At 46.3% G+C, this 20,271-nt stretch overlaps 1 protein-coding gene across 2 annotated transcripts in view; it reads left to right on the top strand.

The window, feature by feature from the left end:
* Positions 1 to 3,784: 3,784 nt before the first annotated feature.
* The window catches only part of KIAA1671 (KIAA1671 ortholog), a 66,005-nt gene continuing 49,518 nt past the window's right edge, over positions 3,785 to 20,271 (top strand). The window contains exon 1 of one of the 2 annotated variants that reach the window (XM_054288639.1): positions 3,785 to 3,895. The gene's annotated coding sequence lies outside the window, so the exon portion shown is untranslated. Of the gene's footprint in view, positions 3,896 to 4,747; positions 4,827 to 20,271 lie in introns of those variants that run through there. The other variant, XM_054288640.1, reaches the window with a different exon arrangement.

The following is a 20,271-nucleotide window of genomic DNA, read 5'->3' as shown; positions in this document are numbered from 1 at the left end:
GGGACCTGTCATTCTTTTCTGAGTGCAGGCACTCCTTCACTGTAGATTGCTGCTTGCCATCCCTCTGAGGGCTCCAGTGAAGTCATAAAACAGAGGGTCAAAGCTCAGATGTCTGCAAGATGGGTCTGGGAGCGTCTGTTCACTATTGCCATCCACACTGCAGGGTGGAATTACAGCCCTAATTCATATACATGGGGTGAGAGGCCAGGGCTCTGCATTTAACTCTGCCCCTTTTGGGGTGACCTCTCCTCTGCTAAGTGCTGATAAACGCAGTGGGACAAAGATTCACGCAGGGTCTCAGGTGGGGACAGAGCACAGGGGAAGAACCTTTCCAGGAGCCAGAGGTGTGCCACATGCCAGGTCCTGTCCTCGCCCTCTGCTCACTGCAGGACACACACTGGGGTGTTGGAGCATGTCCAGGGAAGGGAACAGAGCTGGGAAAGGGTCTGGAGCACCAGGAGCAATTGAGGGAGTTGGAGGGCTCAGGGGGAACCTTCTGGCTCTCCACAACTCCCTGGCAGGAGGGTGCAGCCAGGTGGGGATCAGCTCTGCTCCCAGGGACAAAGGGACAAAACCAGAGGGAATGGCTTCAGGCTGTGCCAGGGGAGGTTTAGATTGAATATTGTGGAAATTGCTTCATAGAAAGGATTGTCAGGCACTGCAACTGCAACTCTCACTGCAGGGAGAGTTCCATCCCTGAAGGGATTTAATTGATGTGTCAGTGTGGAGCTTGGGGACATGGGTGGCCTGGGCAGGGCTTGAAGGTTTTAGAGGGCTTTTCCAACCCAAAGAATTCTATGATTGTAAGGGAGCAGCAGTACTGAGGTATCACTGGGGTGTCACTGGAGTGGTAGTGGGATGACAATTCTCCTGCCTGGTGCCAGAGCTGGGGTGCAAGGGCTGGGCTGTAACAGCCAAGGGGTTCCCATCTCCCCAGTGCAGCACCGCCAGTCCCACAGCTCTGTGCTGGCCCTGCACTCCATCCATTCCCTTTCTCATAGGCTCAGGGTGTCCCCAAGGCAAGAAGGGCTGGGTGAGGGTGAGGATCTGGCCCCTGAGGCCCACAGGGTCGGGCCTGGGCCTGCTCCGTGCCCCTCAGCGCCGCCATCGCGGCTCTGCCCCAGGCCTGCTATAGCTCTAACCAGGCCAAGTTTCTGTGGCCTCTTTGAAGCTCCCAGGTCTCATCTCCCGGGGCATTCACCAAAGCACACGCTGAGGCTGCTCCTCACACAGTGGGAAACAAGACAGCAGCTCCTTGGGAACAGGGCTGCTCTCTTGAAGTTTCCATTTGAATGCGGCTCCCAGGCTGTGAGGCCTCCAGAGCCTAGCATGCCCAGTTCTCCAGCTCTGTCACTGTGTAGGTGTTTTTGTGGAGGGAGCTGCCATTAAATGGCTCCTGAATAACTGATCAGGCTCTTTTCTCATTCCTTATGACTTTGCTGAGAGCCCCGTGTGCTGGAGCAGGAGTTCCCAGCCTTGGGTGGAACAAGAAGCTCTTCAAAGAGGTGTAAGAGGCAGGAACACCCTCCTGGCAGAGGCGCTGATCCGAGCCATGGATCTCCCTCATCCACCAGAGTTGCAGGAAGGGTGCTCGCTGAGGGGATGGGTTATGGCTTGGCTTCTGGAAAAGTGAAAAGGCAAATGAGTCATGGAATTGGGATCCCTTGGTGTGGTGAAGATGAAAGGGTTGCTAAGGTGGGGGAAACACCTATATTACCCTGCTTTGGGAGCAAGGGGGGAAGCTGTGGGAAAGCGATCTTAATTTAAATGGGATGTGGGTGGGAACAGAGGAGGCAAGGCGAAGCTCCATATTCCTGCTGTTGTTATAGGGCTGGATGTTTTTGCTGCTGAAACTTTTCCTCCTGCTCCCATCCATGCACCTGCTAAGGGGCAGCTACAGAGACTCTGCCCGGCTCCCTTGGAATGGATCATGGAGAAATCCACTGACTCAGGAGCCCTGTGTCTGCAACAGAAGGAGATTTGGGCTGGTTAAAGGCAGATGAATGAGTTCCCCATGCAGACCAGGGACACAAGAGCTGCTGCCTGGTCTTTCACTGTCCTGCCAAGAGCTGGGATGAGGACATGGAGATGCATTTTCCTTGTGCCATGGCATCACCCTGGCCCCTGGCCAGCCCATCATCCACACTCTCCTTCCTCCTGCCGTGAGTCATGGCCTCGCCTCGAAGCCCAGCCGACTTTGGCCTCCTCGGCAGGGAGCCACACCTTTGGTAATGACAAAAAGCAGCACTTGGAGCTCTTGAACTGTGACAGCTGTGGCATGGAGAGGATGCCAGTGGGCAGATCCCATGACTTGGGTGCCATTCCTGAAGGGACTAAAGAGAAACACTCCCTGGTCTGAAATGTTCCGTTTCTGATTTTCTCTGCTCTGAGGCAATGTTCCCTGGACTGGGCTCCACAGCTGTGCTGCCCTGAGGGTGACAGAAGGACAGCAGTGGCCAAGGGGCTGCCACTAGTAGCCACAAAATTGGATTTTTTACCTGGTGTGCGACAAGGCAATAATGACACAATTGAGAGAGACATTGATTATTTATTCCAGGGTTGTGCAGCCTGGGTGCTCAGTATATTCCACAAATCCAGCACATGCCACCGGACTTTCCTGCTATTATTTATACACAGAAATTCAGAGTTAGTAACTTTGCAAGCACAATCCTTTATTAGGATTTGTCAGTAATTTCCATCCAAGTTGCTTCTCCACGTGCCCAGGGGAAGGGTCTTCACCTGGGCAGGGTCTTTCTAACCTGTAGGTGTGATTTTTATTACTGTAACAAACATAGTTCAGCTATAGAATGTACTGGCTTTGAAAGTTACCAATGTTTACATAGACACATTAACTTTTTGATTGTGATCCTTAAAGCTTGTAGTTTTCAAGGATGTCATTGACTAAGGGATGCAGCTGTTGCCTGTTCCACTGATTTGAATCACAGAATCCCAGAGCAGACGGGGTAGAAAGGGCCCTCTGGAGATCATCCAGTCCAACAAGGCAGGGTCACCTGGAGCAGGTGACACAGGATTGCATCCAGGTGGGTTTGGAACGTGTCCAGAAAGGGAGACTCCTCCCTGGGCAGCTGTCCCAGTGCCAGCCACCCTCCATGAGAAGAGCTTCTTCCTCACACTGAGGTGGATCTTGTGTTTATTGCTCCTTATCATCGGGCACCACTGAACAGAGCCTGGAAACACCCTCTTGGCACACGATTTGAGATGTTTGTATGGATTGATGAGATTCCTTCCAGACTGACCAGGCCCAGCTCCTGCAGTCTCTCCTCATCACAAAAATGCTCCAGATTTAGATAGATAATTACATTACCCTTGTGGCCTCTGCTGGACCCTCTCCAGTATCTCCCATTTTTATTTATCCTTGTCCAGAAGTGGACACAGTAAGATAATCTTGACACACCCCACATTTTCCAGCCCTACCCACGCCCAGCCTCTGTCCCTCGGGACGGCGGTGCCGGGACTCGAACCCGCAGCCCCGCGCGGAGCAGGTGGAGCGGGGCGGAGCCAATCGCGGCCGCGCTGCGCGGGGGAAGCCCCGCCCACGGCCCGCACCGCGCGGTCACCATGGCAACAGCGGCGCTTCCCGCGGGGCCCCGCGGCCGCCGGGGCGAAGGGGCCGGACCGGCACCGGGGCGGGACATTCCCGCCTCCCGCCGTCCTCCCGCCGCCTTCCCGCAGCCCCTCGCTCCGGGGAAGCGCCGAGGGACGGCCCCTTGCCCGCCCCGCCCCCGGCCGTGCCCGGCCGCCGCTCGCCGCCCGCCGCCCGCCGCCGCGGGGGAAAGGCCGCTGCGCGCCCAACTTCACTCCAAGCAACTTCCCCGGTGCGGCGGAGCCGGCGCCCGGTTTGGCGGAGCGAGCAGCCGGTGCTTCGGCTGGGTGAGTGCTGCTGGGTGGGACAAAGGCGGGCAGTGCTCGCTCAGCCGTGGGGCCGGCACGGGAATCGCTTCCCCGCTTCCCTCGCCCTCCTCGCCCGCCTCGAACGGGGAGCGGGTCCCGTGCCCGGGGTGCGCTCGCCGCTCCCGCATGGCCCGAGCCCCGCTGCCGGACCGCCCGGCTGCTCCTTCCTCACTGCGTCAGACCAAGGGCTGCTGTCCTCGTGGGTTAAAAAGAAAAGAAAAGCCCCCCTCCAAAAAAAAAAAAAAAATCCCGTTCTGTGGTTCCGATTCGGCGGCTGGAGGTGGGGAGAGCTTGTAGGTGGTTTTTGGTGGACGGTGGTGTTGCTGGTGGTGCTGAGGATTAGAGCGTAATTTTGTAATCCACGCGGGCTGCAATTATCTGTTCCTCGCTGGATTAGAGATGGTAATGTGCTTGGAGGTCTTAAATGGACAAATAAAGATGCTCCCCCTTTCTCCCCCCCTGGTTTACAGCCGGGCGACGGCTCCTTGGGCAGAGCAGGAGGGATTCAGGCTTTCCCCAGAGCGGTATGTGACTCCTTAATGCCTTGGATTTCGGGAAATATATAATCTGCTCGTTAAAATTACTTCGAAGTGCCAGTTTAAAGTCATCACGCTGCTTTTGAATTGAAGATGCACGTAGCTTTGTTTGCTGGCATCGTGTGTGCATAGAATCTCAGCATAATTTGGGTTGGAGAGGATCTTAAAGCTCATCTCATTCCAACCCCCCTGCTAGGGGCATATATTTTTGTTTTGGAAGCACTTGGGCGGACAGATTTGTGTTATTCTGGTGATACGCAGCTCATTTGTTAATTTTCCCTCCTAACTCCAAATCCAAGCGGTTTATGTGAGCACGGAGAGACCTGGAGCGCTGCTTCTGGGTGGAAATAGCTGCTCCAAAAGATCACGTGGAGGTCAGTTCCTTGAATTTGCACGGAGTTCTGCGCTGGGATTTGGGAGGGAGCAGCGCTGGGATTGTGGATGGGTGAAGCTAATCAGTGAAATCCCAGAATTTCCTGTGCGGTGCTGCACGGAGCCGGGTGGAAAGCTTTGCCTTCCTGAGCCTGCCTGCAGCATTGTTGCCGTTCTTGCCTTTCTCCCGTCTGCAGGTGGGAGATTAATCCCGTGGATTCAGGTATTGACTTGACTTCTATTTCTGTGGTGTAATCCGGGCGATTCTGATTTGTGTGCGAGGAATGGGATTAGGGGAAAATCGCACTTGGCAGATGGCAGAGCTCTTCTGTGCCATTAGGAGATATTGTAACCTTTGATTATACCTGCAGGTCCGGTAACAGAGCTCAGGCTCTTTGGGGTTTGGTAATAGAATTCCATTGCAGCTCAAATATTGCTCATGATAAATTACTGGGATCGCATTAAAGGAGCTGCAGCAAACAGAAATTGATGTTTTGTCCAAACTGGTGCTTTACTCCGGGGTGGTAATTGCAGGCAATTTTCCCTGTCTGCTGAGGGGTAAACTCTGTTTCCAGGGTAACTGGGAAGTTGTTCAGCTGCTTCTGAGGTACTTTTTTGCCAGAGCTGAAGGTTGTTGGCATTTTCTTTTCCTGGTCTCTCCTCCACAAACCAGAAGGATTTGCATCTTTCTAACGACCACGTAAAAATGGGAGTTTTCTTTGTTTTCCTGTGACGTTTGCAGGGTGTGTAGGGAAGCAGACAGTTGTGTGGCAGAAATGCTAATAAAGCTGCCTGGCAGCTTAATCCAGGTAAAGACTTTCTCAGGGAAAAAAAAAATCTATCACGAATTTATAAACTTTTCCCCTCATTTTTTTGGCTAACATTTTCTTTACAATGTGCTCTGCCTTTTCCTGTAAGAATTATCAAAGATCTTTATTAGTAAGTAAAGCTATAAAGCCTTTGTGCTTCAGGGTAGTTAAGGAGGTTGGAATCCTATTTAAATAGATGTTGTAGCCTGTAATTCCCTTTTGATAGGTGTAGAGTTTATTGAAAATGGGTGTGTAAAGTTTTCCTCTGTTTCAGACAATGCCCTGAGCTAATTCTAAGTTAAATATTTCTTTCCCAATGTATAGAAGACACAGAACCAAGTCACTCTGGAGAGTCACAGTATGGAAAGTCCCTAAAAGGAGGCAAAATCTAGGACTGTTTCCAACTGGTATACTTTGGTTTGTCATTTTTTTGCTGTCTCATTTTATATGTGGCAGTAAAGGACGTGCATGGCCCCAGCCCCAGGGTTGTGCTCACGCTGCAGTTCTGGAGCTGCTGCTCTTATGGCAGGAGAAAGGGCACAGTCCCCCATCTGTGCTGCTCCTGACGAGATAACCAGGGATTCAGAAAATTTCCATGGCTGATGATGAAGCAGTTTTTCTCTCTGCCATACTCAGGCTCTGTGTAGCTGCAGGATTTTTTTATTTTATTTTTTTAAATTCCATTTTGAGCCATGTGCAGCACCATCACCTTGGGTGTTAATTGAGCCCCTTAAGTGTGCAGACTCCTATGGCAGTGGCAATAAGCTTCCCAAATGCCTGATTTCTTCCAAAGGGGGGAAAAAAACCCCAGTTACAACTTGAAAATAGGCTTTACTGAAAGCAGGAATTTCAGACTTTGTGCTTCATAAGTTTCCCAGCCCTTCCTGCCCCATGTGCTCAAGGTGACATTCAGAGCACATGTGAAAGAAGCAAGTCCTGACCAGCAGGTCCCAGGTGGATGGAGAGCTGAGGTATTCCTGCTCCTGGGATTCTCTGCACAGCTCTGTGATTTCGCTTGGGTGTTGTCCTGGACTCTGCTCCATTCAGCACTCATGTTTCTCTGGCTATTAGATAATTTTGAAACCAGTCCTGTCACCTGCCCTCTCTTTGGCACGTGTTTGGTTAGTGCAGAGTGAAAAAGGAGCTCAGTCTCTGTGGTAATGAATGTGTTGCTCTTCACTCCCTGGTCCTTGCCCTGCAGTTATTCCGTGTTTGGTTGTTGCTCTTGGAGCTTCCTCCCTTCTGGCAGATTTTCCAAGTAACATGTGAATCAAATTGATTTGATTTCTCTGTCCTTGAGTTTGTAAACAGAGATAAGAAAACTTCCCAGAGTCCTGAAAATTCTGGTGTAGATTTGCTTGTGGGGAGTGCTGTGCAGATCAGGGACAGGGCTCAGGATCACATTGGAGAGGATTTCCCTGAGTGTGTCAGCTGGGGACAACTTACAGATGTGACTTCCTCTCCTGGATGCTCATGTGTTTAAAAATCAGGCTGGTTTCTTATTCTGGAGAGTTTCACAGATCAAGGTATTTCACTAAGCCTTGGTGTGATTTCTCAAATTGACACTCCACAGAAGTTGGTAGCTTGGCACTGTCCCTATCCAGGGAAATGTCCTTTGGCAGTGCACTGGTCATGCTGGATAGTTAGTGAAAAATTTGCCTAGTAAGAGGGTGTGTCTAAATTGGAGTGTTCTGCATCCATTTATGTGTAATGTTGCTGTTCTTTCCTTATTTTCAAGCTGTTTATTTCAATGGAATGTTTTCTTGCATGAGGTTTAAAGTCTTTCACTTCCCGAGCTGGGTGAATGTTCATGATGCAGTGCTGCAGCCTTTCTGCTCATTGATTTTATAAATTTATTTATTTCTTATGGTAAGTGCAGCTTGCTCAATTTTCAAGTAGGAGGCAGCATTTGGGGAGGAAAGGACCATTCCAGTGAATCCTTTATGGAGCAGCAGATCCTGCTGTGTGCTGCTTGGAAAAGCGAGACTGAAATAAATGCTCAGTCCTGCAAGCCCAGGCATGAGGCTGGTGGTGATGCTGTGAGCCCAGTCTGTATCACTGGCTTGTGTTTGGTGCACAGGGGTGACTGGAACCTGGGAATGTTGCAATGTTTTTAGGTGTGTTTTTAGTTTTGTGTGTGTAAGAATTACCCAAAGGCATTGTAGGGTAAAAGCCACAGATTTTTTTTGCTTTTGCTTCAGAAATCTCTTTAAGTATAGAGTGCCTGCTTGTGGTAGTAGGGTTTGCAGTGTAAACCACTGTGTGGTTGTCTGGAGCTTGCAGCCAGAGAGACTGGAATAATGGCATCAGGACAGCTGAGGAATTCTCTCCACAGCAACCAGTCCTGAATCCTAATCAGGGCCCTCAGAGTGACCACAGGCTTGGTAGGTTTAACAGCTTCACTGGGAGACTCCATGCATGACAAACTCGAGATGCACCTGCCCTAGGCAGCTGGATGTGCAGATTTTTCCTAAAAATGTCCAGGAATTGGCTCTTGGGTTGCCTGGATATGTTTTTCCAGTGAGATTTGACTGCTGATTCCGAGGAGATGCTCTTCTTGCTGGGTTAGAAGTGAAGTTGGTTCTCTGTTCTCTTGTCCTTCATTGACTCTCAGTGAGATTGAAGGACATCCATGAACTTCTGAACTCTCAGGGCATTCTTTTCAAACCGTGTTCCAGGAATAATTAAAATATTTACAAGTAACAAAGCCAGAGCAAGTCAATTTCTCTTTGCCTTGAGAGAGCTTCTATAGGTGAAGAGGACTTCCCATGTGTTGAGTTCTGTTAAAACTGGAGGAAAACCAAATTCTTATGAAAACCTGGATGTTGAGTGTTGCCAAAACATACTAAATTTAGTGTGGTGACTGTTTTATCTATTTTCAGCTATTGCTTAAAAAAACTCCCTAATGTTTCCCTTTTATTCTCGTGATTGGTGTGACCTGAACATCTGATCACAAAAGGATATTTAAGTCTACTGGGTGATGATTTTCCTCAGGCCCAGGCTTAAAGAATTCAGACTCCTAAAATTAAGCTGTTTATGGGAGCATACTTTATCTTTAGATTCTTTTCTCAAATCAAGGAGGTTTATTTTCTTGGTTCCCACTCTCTTTGTTCTGGGAATATGTAATGCTGGAATTTCTGCAAACAAAAAACACTTTCAAACAGCTTGGGGATATTTTTCAGTGCATCTGTATAAATAGGAGATCATTAATACATTTTTTTTGCAGTTCCTGAATGCCTTACACTTATGTTGAGACAATGGGAGTTGAGTTTTCTTTTTATGCTCTTCATCTCTACAAAAAACACTCGAGGAGAGGAAATGAATGTTTTCTGAGGGTTGTGTGATTGTGGTGATGCAGCTTGAGCAGTCCAGGGCACAGAGAGGGTTATTATCCAAAACACTGCTTGTTTGTGGTTGAGTCATGTCCAATGAGCACACACTTAAACATTGGGGGTGGGGGATCTGGGCTCTTCTAAAGCCACTTACAGAGCTTGTTCATTAAAAGTTCTTACCAGAATTAAGTGCCAAAACTTCCAGTTTTGGGCTAGAGTAAAGCCTCTGCTTGCCTGAAAGGAGATAGTGTTGATCTTGGAGCAGTGTGAGAACCGAAAACTTCTTACTATTGTAGTAATTACGAGTCAGGATTGTCATTAGGCTGGTGTAACGAGCAGGAAAAGATAACAATTCCGTTGCTGGAGGTTTGGTGTCTCCCCAGTTTTCACTTGGAGGGGAGAAGCGTGTGCGCTCCAGGAGCTCCTCCAAAGCCGCAGCTTTGGATGGAGTAAGGCTCGTCTTACTGCTCGCAGTTTGATGGGCTTTAATGTGGGCAGGGAGGAGATGTGAGCCTTATTTCCAGGTCAGAACACCCCTTTCATTCGGCTGGGAATCGCCAGGAGCCGAGTGGGCTGTTAGCTCCAGCTCCGGGCTTGACCCAGTTCCTGCGCTGAGCTCCGGTCGGGCAATTCCAGCTCTGCTGCAGGGACATGGATGGCAGAGAGAGAGAGAGGAAAAAGGACTTAGCTGCATTCTGTTGTTTAAATCTTAACTACGTGGGTTTAGTGCTTTGGGGAGGAGGTGATGGAGTGAAGATGCTCGGCCTGTACTTTGTTATTTTTTATTTTGGTAGTTACCCTTCATAACCCTTCCTACCTCTTTCCAGGGTAGGAAGCTGCCAGTGTTTTAGTGAAATGCACAAAAATAAGAGGATTTGTGTGTGCTTTTATTGCTGCAGCATTGTTGCCATACACAGCAGCCTCTTCTGTTTATATTTTCATAGTGACTATATTTGTAATCACAGTATTGGTTAAATATGTGCTTTCAGTGCCTTTCAACAAGTGATGTTCATAAATGTCAGCTTCTAAAACTGGTTATTCCTGCCGTTGTAAAATGAGAACCCATCGTTATTTTACAGCATGAACGGCACGAGCAGGAGCGGAATTTTAAGTTTGTCTTTATTTTGCTCTTTTAATGAGCTCAGCCTTGAGCCTGTGCTGGGCTTGGCTGTCTCAGTGCAGCCGTAGCACCGAAGGCTCCTCGCAGGGAGGGAGTTGTGCCAACATTTAGGAGGGATGTTTATCTGCTGGGACTATGTTCAACCATACAAGGCTTTCCATGGACAAAGCTGCCTCATCCATAACGAGCCCAGCAAAGCAGGATTTAAAACAGAGTCGGAATTTCTGGCCACTGCAACTGTTTGATATTTCATGAGAACACTGGGAATTCTTCATTGACCCAAAGGAGCACAACAGGCCTTTCTGCTGGAGCTGAGCAGCACGGCTGGCTCGCTCCCTAACTGAGGGACCTTACAGAAATGTCACTGTTGTTATTGTTGTCAAGCAGTGTCTTACTGTATTGGCACTACTGAATGTCAAATATTAGTGTAATCTGTCATTAGAATGTTTTCAGCAACATGACGGCTGCAGAGTTATCTAAATACCATCCTGTTCCTACTGCAAACATGGTGCAGAGTGGGTTTTTTGAATATTTGAGCAGCAGTAGCAGTTCTGTCCAAGAGAAGCTGTGGCTGCCCCATCCTTGGAAGTGTTCAGGATCAGGTTGGACAGGGCTTGGAGCAACCTGATGTCCCTGCCCATGGCAGGAGATGGAATGAGATGAGCTTTAAGGCCCCTTCTAACACTTCTCTGCTTCTATAATAGATATATTCATTTATCCAAGTTGTATTAGATATTTCTAAAATGTGCGGATTTATGTGTCATAATTCTTGCAAGTCATCATAATGTTCAGTTAATGTTCTTCACAAAATGAATATTTAAAAAAATAATTAAATCACCGCAGCTCTGTGGCTGCTGTCTGCTAAGGAGAGATTAAATGAATCATTCTGATTACAGCAGAGTTTCCAGTACAACTTCAGGTCTTTGTTACTCTCCTAAGCACAGTTTTAGTCGCTGTTCCTGTGTGGATGTGGAGGCTGCTGGAGATGTCTCCACGTGTCTGACCTGCTCTCACCTGACAGGGCAGTGATGTTTCCTTGGGTGAATCACAGCACCCATTGGAAATGCTCATCAATAGTTGCAGGTCAGCATTTCAAGAAGGTCAGGGAGGCTGCTTCTGCTTTCTGCCTCGTGAGCATTATGCTAATTCAGTCGTTAAACATATTGGAATTGTGCTTCCTTTTGCTTCTGCAGAGCTTGCAGATTCCATGGGAGCCTTTTCCCTGTGCTCAGAGCACAGAGGGTTAGTTTTGGGCAGGGAGAGGTTTTCTTGTAGCCTGTGGTGTAGTCACACACACAGGAAATGTGTCTGTAGATCTGTGTGAATCTGTTCTTCCTGTGAAATATTTGCTTGAATAGTGTCACTGTCATGTTGGTGCTCATGCATGAGGAGAAAATTGAAGGGAGATAATGGAGACCTTAAGATGAAATACATATTTTCTTCTCCCAAAGGCACTTTGCTGAAGCACCTGTGTAACTTAGGCCCCTGTAGTGACCCCTCTGAGGAACCATATTAAGCCTTTTATCTCTTATTTATTCTTAAATACTGGGAATGTGTTTGTGGAAGGTGCCTATGGCAGGAGATGGAATAAGATGAGCTTCAAGGTCCCTTCTAATGCTTCTGTTCTTCTATAATACATATATTCATTTATCCAAGTAGTATTAGATATTTCTAAAATGTATAGATTTATGTATAATAATTCTTACAAGTCATCATAATGTTCAGTTAATGTTCTTCACAAAATGAGTATTTTAAAAAATAGTATTGCTTCCAGCACATGTAGAATGTTCAGAGATTATTTGTGCTGTGTGTGTGATCTATGTGCAAAGTAATGATCACACAGAACATTGTCTTTGTTGATATTGGACTGTTGCACACAATGTACAAAACAATTTATCTGGAATCCAGGTTTGTTCTGCTGTAGATTTATGGCTGGCTAAGGTGGTGTTTTCACAGGCTTGGCTCTGTAGGGAGCAGGTTCATATATTTTTCAAATTGTCTCCAGAATTTTTGTTTCACTTCCATTGAGTTTATTTTATTTTTAATTTAACAGCTTTCTTTCCAGATTTGCATGCTTCAAAAATGCTGAAGATGGTTACTTTAAGTTAAAGCTTTTTCCATCTTTGTTCATCTTGACTGTAGAAGTGATTGTGCTCTCTTCTCTGTCATGTCTAACAACCCTGGAAAGCTGGGCTTGAACTGAGCTCCCAAAACCCAGGGTTGGAGCTACTCACAGAGAGAATCAGCACCACAATTTGTCAGATCTAATGGCTCTGCTCCTGCTCACATCTGGGCTGAAGGCTGGAGTGAAAAACTTGTTAAGGCACGAGTGTATATTTTAAAATATATAATTAACACCAGGTTGTTTATAACTGTTTACCAATGTGCAAGACAGTGTTTGTAGTAGGTTGGACTGGCTTTTATTAAGCTTCAGAATCTGTGGCGTTTATCACTTTGCTGCAGAGCAAGCAGGCCGCACTCTGCCTGAACACTGGGCAGGTTTGGTCAGGCACAGCTCTTCCAGCCTGCCTGTCTCCTTTTTATTAATGCTGATTTTTGAACACTTTGGCTTTTGAACCTGGCTTTGGGGAGGGGAACTCATCAGGCTGACCAGGGCAGTTCCTGGGCAGAGTTTGTGTCCAGTAGTTCACATGGACCTTTTGTCTGTGGTTTGCTGGCTGATTCATATGTGATGAAACAAAGTGAAAAAATTGCCCAATCTTCTTCACTGAGCAGGTGTCTCCTGTTGGCTCATCAAGTCTCAAAGCTGCAGATGACTAGAAAATGAAAAGAAATTAAATTTTGTGCCTAAGTCACTTCTGAAGCGTCCTTCACCAGCTGCTGTCTCATGAAAAATGTTGGGACATGTGGATCTTTAATTTCCTTTCCAACTTTGCCACTTATTCAGTTTCTTGGATTGGTGTGGCTCCTGTTTGGCTCAGGTGGGATTCCTCCTTCAGAAATTCTTGATGCAGTGTCAGTTACCTGTTTTTATGACAACTTTATGGCACCCTTTGAACTTGCAGATCTGTACCAAAAAGGCCAGCCAGGGAGTTGGCTCAGCAGATTTCTCAGCAGCTGCAGGACTTGCTGTGAGACTGGCGAGTGTCTCTGCCTTCCAGAGGCCTCCAGTGGTGTTAACAGTGACCACAGTGGGATCAGGGGGTCATGCTTCACTGTGGGGCTTTGTGGGGACAGCCATGAGAGCTGAGGAGCTGGGAGAACTCGGTATATCCTGCTTTTCTTTTGAGTCAGATTTCAGTCCAAGGATCCTTCTTTGTAATAACTTCAGAAGGGTGTTTCTAAATTCACTGTGAGATCGTTTTCAGGTTACTAAATCCCTTCCTTGGATATGCTCTGAGGAACTGGGATCAGGTGCCAGGGCTGCTGTAATTGTGGTGTGAGTGTGGCTGGGTGGGGGTGATTTGAGGGAAGCTTCATGGTCTGGCTGCTCATGGGCAAATGAATGCTCATGCTGAGGCACTCAGGTCTGGATCAACTGGTGAGGACAAACCTGTGATCTTTCACTCCTCCTAATTTTTGTGAGATGCAAAATATGCCTGTGTCAGCTATTTATTATTACCCTGCCTTAAAATGTAAGTGATCTCTACACTGGACCATCAGTTTCAAATGCTTTCTTCTTATTCTTCTATCTTCATTTTGATGTTTAAGTGCCTCTCTGCTCTCTGCGCTTAAAACTTCCCAAAAAGTTAAAAAGCCCCCAGGGTTCACTTGGGGTTAAAGATTCCCTTCTGTGGCAAAGCTGAGAGTGTGGTTTGAGCAGCCCTGGGGTTCCTGTCCCTGTGCTGGGGATGTTCCACACCAGTGCTTGTGCACATCCAGGCACGCCCAGGTTCCCAGTGCCACCATTTGGATTTCAGAGCTGATTTTTCCCATTCCAGCTATTTCTTTTTCTTTCACCCTCGTCAATAAATACATTAATGTTTGTAGTGCCTGAACTGTTGTCTTTCAATTAATAGGCATTTTTTCCCTTTCTGTGCTTTCTCAAGCATGTAGGGAGCTGGAGGAGATTGTGTAATACTCACAAAGCTTTTGGATGGTGTACGTGTTATCAATAATTCATTACAGGCCTTGATTTTGCTGAATAATGTTGTGTTTCTGAAGAACAAGGTAGTGTACAATGCACGTGCAGGCTTGTTGCTGTCAGAATTCTTGGCTTAAACATCCTTTTGTTCAGAAATGAGGAGAAATGCAGCATCACTGCTCTGGCTCACACACGACCCTCTGTGTTCTGTTCCATTCCTGGGGCTTTGGGGGAAGAGGAAGCTCCTTTGTGGATTGCTGGTAACAAAGCCCTGCTCACAGGCAACCAAAAGGAACACTTGTACAGGCTGGCAATACCCAGCCAGTGATTCTGAGCTGGGCATTTGCATTAATGTGGGGAACAAACCTGTTTCCTGCATATGTGAAAAGCCAGATGTGCCCACTGAAGGGAAAAGAGGAGCTTTATCATCAAGGCAGCAGCAGCAGCTCCTCTGGCACCACGTCAGGCTGTGTTGACAGAGCAGGTTTGTTCTGGGCGTGCAGCTCAGGGCAGTTTATTGATGGATGGCAGGAGGAGGCAGCACCCTGCTGCAGCACCATATCCTACCTGACTTAATGCCAGGCTCAGTGCACAAGGAAGAGATCAAAGAGCTGTTGGAACACTGGGAACAACCTGAAAGGCAAAAGGATTTCATGTCTCAGTGTGTCAGTGTGTTTAGGGCAGAGGGTGACATAAGGGATTTTGGCTCAGGGAATGATATGCCACCAAATTATAACATTATTTTATTTGACTCAGAATAGACCCACCCATCTCTCCTTAGTCCAATGCTTGTTTCACTGTCTGTGATACAGGAGTGGAAATGGTAAATCTGAGGGTCATGTCCATTTGATCTGAATGAGTTTTAATTGCTCCATCAGTATCTTGAAAGGCATAACTGGAGTAAAATTAATCCACTTTCATACTGCGAATAATTTTCCTGTTCCAAGTTGGGTAATCTTTTCTGTGGAGTGCTTGAATTGCTGCTGTAGAGCAGAGGATGGAGGTGCTGCCTGGGAGATGGAGCTGTGTTGTTTATTAGTGCCAGCTCTGCCAGTCTTTTGTCACAGTGCTTCTCCTGCAGCAGTCCCAGGGAGATCTCCTTATCTACAGCTTTGCAGGCTTCATCTTCAGAGTAGAGATTGTTGTGACTCAGAGGAGCAGGCTTTGAAATTGTTCATTTGTTCAAGAGCAGAATCATCTGTTCCTGGGAATCACCTGGTCCAGCCCCTGTTTATCTGCCGTGCAGCTGCAGTTCATTTCCACAGCAGTGCCTGGTACGAGTATTTTGGGCTCGAGTGTATTTGCTTGTTGAGTGAACTCGACTACGTGCTTATGCTGTGACTAATCAAATATCTGCAAGGTGGAATGATGATGGACTGAGTGGAGAAATTGCTGTGACACAGTGTTGGCTCTCTGTTTTGATAGAAAATGTGTCATTAGCAGCCAAATCAAAAGCTGTTGAACACAGAGCTTTTTGCATATGATTTTTTTAAGATCACAAGCAGCAAACCAGCCATCAGAGAAGACATCTGAAGGCAGAGCTGTGAGAGCTGAAGCAGCACATAAATATTCGTATCAGGAACGAGCAGTGACAGTTTTGCCCAGATCTCCCAGAGAGGCTGTGGAGTCTCCCTCAGTGGAGTTATTCCAGAGCCATGTGCTCTGAAATGACCCTGCTTGAGCAGCAAGATGGGACCAGATGACCTTCTGTGGTCCCTTCCAGCCTGAGCCAGTGATCATGTGGTTTCTTTTAGTCCAGGTGAAAGCTTAGGAGCAGTGTAATCTCCTGCAGCATCTCTGCTCTGGGTGTTTTATCAGTAGCTGCCACGTGCTCTTTGTGAATGAGTCTTTGCTGGCGACTGTGCAGCTTCCAAATGTGTCTGTCAGGAAAAGTACAGGTATAAAAATAATGCACTGTAAACCTGCTTTCTTGTTTTTGCAGAAGCAGAGGAATGTTAATTCTTAGCCCTTGGATACACGTTAGTCACCATAGCTATGTATACACATATATCATTTTTAATATCATGATTTTAGTCTTCTAGACTCTCTTTTCTTTGTCCTCCAGTTTTATGGGTTCAGGTTTCTCCAGATGGTTAAACTGTTGAAGTGATTTCAGTGTGTTCAAGGTCATGCTCTAAGACCAGTAACCTTAATTTTTCTGGATGAAACCACTTTTTTTTTCTCCCCATATGGCAATACCTTAATTGATTTTTCAGCACTCAGATGAAAGTATAAAGGCTCAGTATTTATAAATTCGTCCTGGTGACCCCATGTCAATCACAGGACAGCTTGAGCTGGTTGTGCTTTCTGAAGGTGGTTTACTGTGCCAGGCCACAAATGCGTTTTTCCAGCGCTGGAAATCCATTAGAATTTGAGGAGGCAGATCAGAGGATTAGGGGCTTTGTCCTTCTGACACAAAAGCACCTGCTGTGCACGAAGGCAAGCAGGAAATGTCTTCTCACCTCATGCTATTTCTGTGTGACAGTGACCTTCAGAGGCTGGGTTTGTGTGGAGAGATCCTTCCCCTGATTCCTGCCTGGGAGCACAGGGCCATGGGTCAGCTTTATTTCTGAAGGCTTCAAAGTGCTGTGGAGGCACTCGCCTATTTTTGTAACAAGTAGGTGGATTTTTTCAATAAAGCAAAGCCCACGGATCTGCTTCACTCAATCCCTTGACTTGAATTCCCCAGCAGGTCAGCCAAGCCCTGTCTCCCAGGGGAGTGCTGCACCTCCCACAATTCACATGAGCTTTGGTGTCCCCACGCTGGCTGCCAGGCTTAGCAAGGTGCTGCAGGGCTATTTAAATCATCAAGAAGTCCCAATGTCAGTGTCCAAGTACTGTTTTGGGAGGAAACTGCCCCGATTATATCATTGCTGCTTTTAAAAGCATTTGCAGCAGCTGGTGGCTCTGAAGGCAGCGAATTAAACAAAGTCCAGTGGTGATATATCCACGTCCTGTCAGCTCTGAGATCAAACAGTTGTCTTTCCTCTTGCCTCGTTGCCAAGAGGATGAGAAATATGCACAGTTACAGTAAATATTTCCAGGTGTGGGTGGTCTCTAAGCTCCTTTTACTGCTGGAACATGGTACGGAGCGTGGTGTTGCGGAGGGGAGTATCAAATGGAAGAATGCCAAAGTTGTTTTTCAATCCCATATTTCTGTCTGTGCTGCAGCTGGTTCATCCATCTCCTTGCACTCCTTCAGCTGTGTCCATGGTTTGCCTGCCAAAGGAGAGCATTCCCACCCAGAGCTGGAGCCTCTGGAGAAACACAGCCCTGCCTCAGTTCTGGGGCTTTGGAAAGCGCTGCCTGCTCGAGGTCAGAGGGATCAGTAGCTGCCTGATGTGTTTCTGAAACCATAATGAGCCAAATTTCACCTTTTTAAAGCAAGGTCATGGAGAAAATACACTCAAAGGACGCATAAATAAATTAGATTTTGATTAATTCCATCATGTTCAGGATGTGTAGCATAAGATATGAAAAGGAGAGTCAGGGGTTTAACCCATTCCTTCAGGATCTGTGCAGTAAAACTAAACTCTAGCCAAAATTTATTTTAAATACGGTAAAAAGTGAAATTAAGCATCCTTCAACAAGAAGACCATGTTGCAATTAGCCAGCAGGAAGTTCTAGGAGGATTTTGAAAAGGTATGAGGAGAAATTTGCCAAATTGCAAATTCAAGTACCCACACTCTGCTGTGTCCAGGACATGACCCCTTTGACCTTTGGGAGCTGCAGATAGAATAAAATCCTCCCTGAAACAACCAAACATCTTCCTGGAAGAGCCTTAATTTGACTTACTAATCTTTTTTCAGTTCCACAGTCAGTTTTTCTTGCTTGTAGCCAAACCTGATTATTAATATTTTATCTGGCACGCAATGCAGTTGTTTCTGGAATGTCTTTTTTTTTTTCCTGCTAAACTGCATGGGGAGGTTATTTGCAGGTCTTGATTGTGGTTTAAAGGCATTTGGAAGGATGAAAGCTAAAAGAACATTAGCAGGGGTTGAAGCTGACCACAAAAGCAAAGGTTTGATGAGAGAAGCAAACAGAACAGCATTCTGCTGGGAATACCCACCTTCTGCACAAACACACTTTTAGCCTCACTTCAGCCTTATCCCATAATTCATGTTTTGCTGCAGAATGTCATCCTTAGCTGGCAGAAATCAGAATTTTGCTTTTATTCCTTATTTCAACTGCCAAAAGAATTGGACTTTCTGAAAATACCCACCCAGTAATGAGCTGGGTGGAATCCCTTGTGTGGAATGCTGGAAGTAGAAGATGAATCACACAGGAGAGTGAGGATATGCAGCTTCTGGTACCAAAAAATGGTGATTCACCAACATTTAATGTAATTTTCATTTGGTTGGGTTTTTTCCCTACCTGAGACTCCAGGGAGTTTCAAAACAAATTAAGCCTACTGTGAATCTGGAAAGGGAAGAGAGTTTCCTCTCAAACTGTCAATGAGAGGGTTGGGGAGAAGGAAATGGTGGAAGATTGGGGTGTGATGAGGCAGTTGTGCAGGTTAGAGGAAATGCCAAACGTGTTCTGTCAGTCCCTGGGCTCTTGAGGGATCTCTTGAGTAGAACACAATGTACAAAGAGGAAAATCTCCAGCTAAGAGCTGGCTTGGACAAAGTTGATCTTGACCAAGGTGTTGGCCTGAATTGTTTGTAGAGCAGTGGTCATTGCCCCCAAAACCCAGTGCAGAAATGTTTGGAGCTGGATACCCAAAAAATGGGTACTTGATAGTAAATCTATGGTAGCAAATGGTTCCTTTCTAAAGGGTAATATTCTGAAGCTGTTTTCTAGAAAGAATTGGAGCAATCTGCCCTTTTTGTACATTAATCCTGGTGGGTTATGTTTTATATATGACACATGTTGTTATGAAAATAGCACAGACTGACAGCTGTGGAAGCAGATTATTACATGTAATTTTTTTACCCACATCATTCTCTCCAGACACATCTGTCTCATAAATTCAAGGAAATTTGGAGGATGACTCCCTGTGCCCCACAGCCATCATGATGCATTCTGTCCTGGTTACACACAGCAGCATTTTGCTGTTGAATGCTGCTCTACCATAAATTAATCACAGAATCCCAAACTGGTTTATGTTGGGAGGGTCAGGGACAGCTTCCACTAGCCCAGGGTGTTCCAAGCTGTGTCCAACCTGGCCTTGGACACTTCTAGGGATGGAGCAACCTGTGCCAGGGCCTTTCCACCCTCACTGTATTTTCCTGATTCCCTGTCTCAGCTGATTGTCCTGCTACATCAGGAATGTGATTTAAATTCATACTGACCATTCCAATGTATTTAACATCGAATTTTTGCTTTACTGAATAACTATTACAGCCTCTATGGGGCCAGCTTGAATTTCTGAAACTGCTATTCTATAACTTGTTACAATTTTAACCAATCTTTGCAGCATGGAGATTAAAATGCAAGGTGTAAAGTTCTCACCGTGGGATTGAGATGGCAGCACTTAATGGAAAGAATAGTTGGAAATGTTGCAGCTCTTAGTGCAGCTGCATGGGGGTGAAGCTCTGGCAGGTGATGATCGTTATGCAATTGTACTGGCAGGAGCAATTAGAGATTTACAAGTGCTTGTAAATGCTGCTATTTATAGGATGGACACTTTATTTAACAAAATGCTAATCTTTTCTGCAGTGGGAGGAAATGTCAGAGTGGAGTCTTTCATCCTTGGGTTGGGACTGGACTGGAATGTCCAAAAGAGCAGCACTTAGTTCTTTTTGTAAAAGAGAACTAGAAGTTTCCAAAAGACTTGAACATGGGAAATGGAGGAAGGATATTTTGAATTTTGCAATACTTTGGAATTCTAATATCAGTGGTCTGTGGGGCTTTGCAGATCTATCTGGCTTGTGAGATTTGGAATATGTAGTTTTAATTCTCAGCCTTCTAGTTTTCATTATTGAGAAGCAGAACTGAGTGACTGTGAATCTGGGAAAATATAATTTAAATGCATTTTATTAGCTGGTTTTACTTTGTGAATAAACTTAGGCAGGCAGATTAAAAACTAGAGCCATTATGAAAGTATTTTTGATAATCTCTCCCTTTAAGAGACCCTGAATGTCCTCTTAAATACTACTGATGGATCCCACTTCAGTGAATAATAACCTGAATCAGGCTTAAAC

Source organism: Melozone crissalis, unplaced genomic scaffold (assembly GCF_028551555.1).
Source record: "Melozone crissalis strain CALT ecotype California unplaced genomic scaffold, PUWL_Pcris_2 ptg000063l_1, whole genome shotgun sequence".
Classification (NCBI taxonomy): domain Eukaryota; kingdom Metazoa; phylum Chordata; class Aves; order Passeriformes; family Passerellidae; genus Melozone; species Melozone crissalis.
Note: the sequence above shows the minus strand (reverse complement) of the source record. Positions and strands in the feature narration are given on the sequence as shown.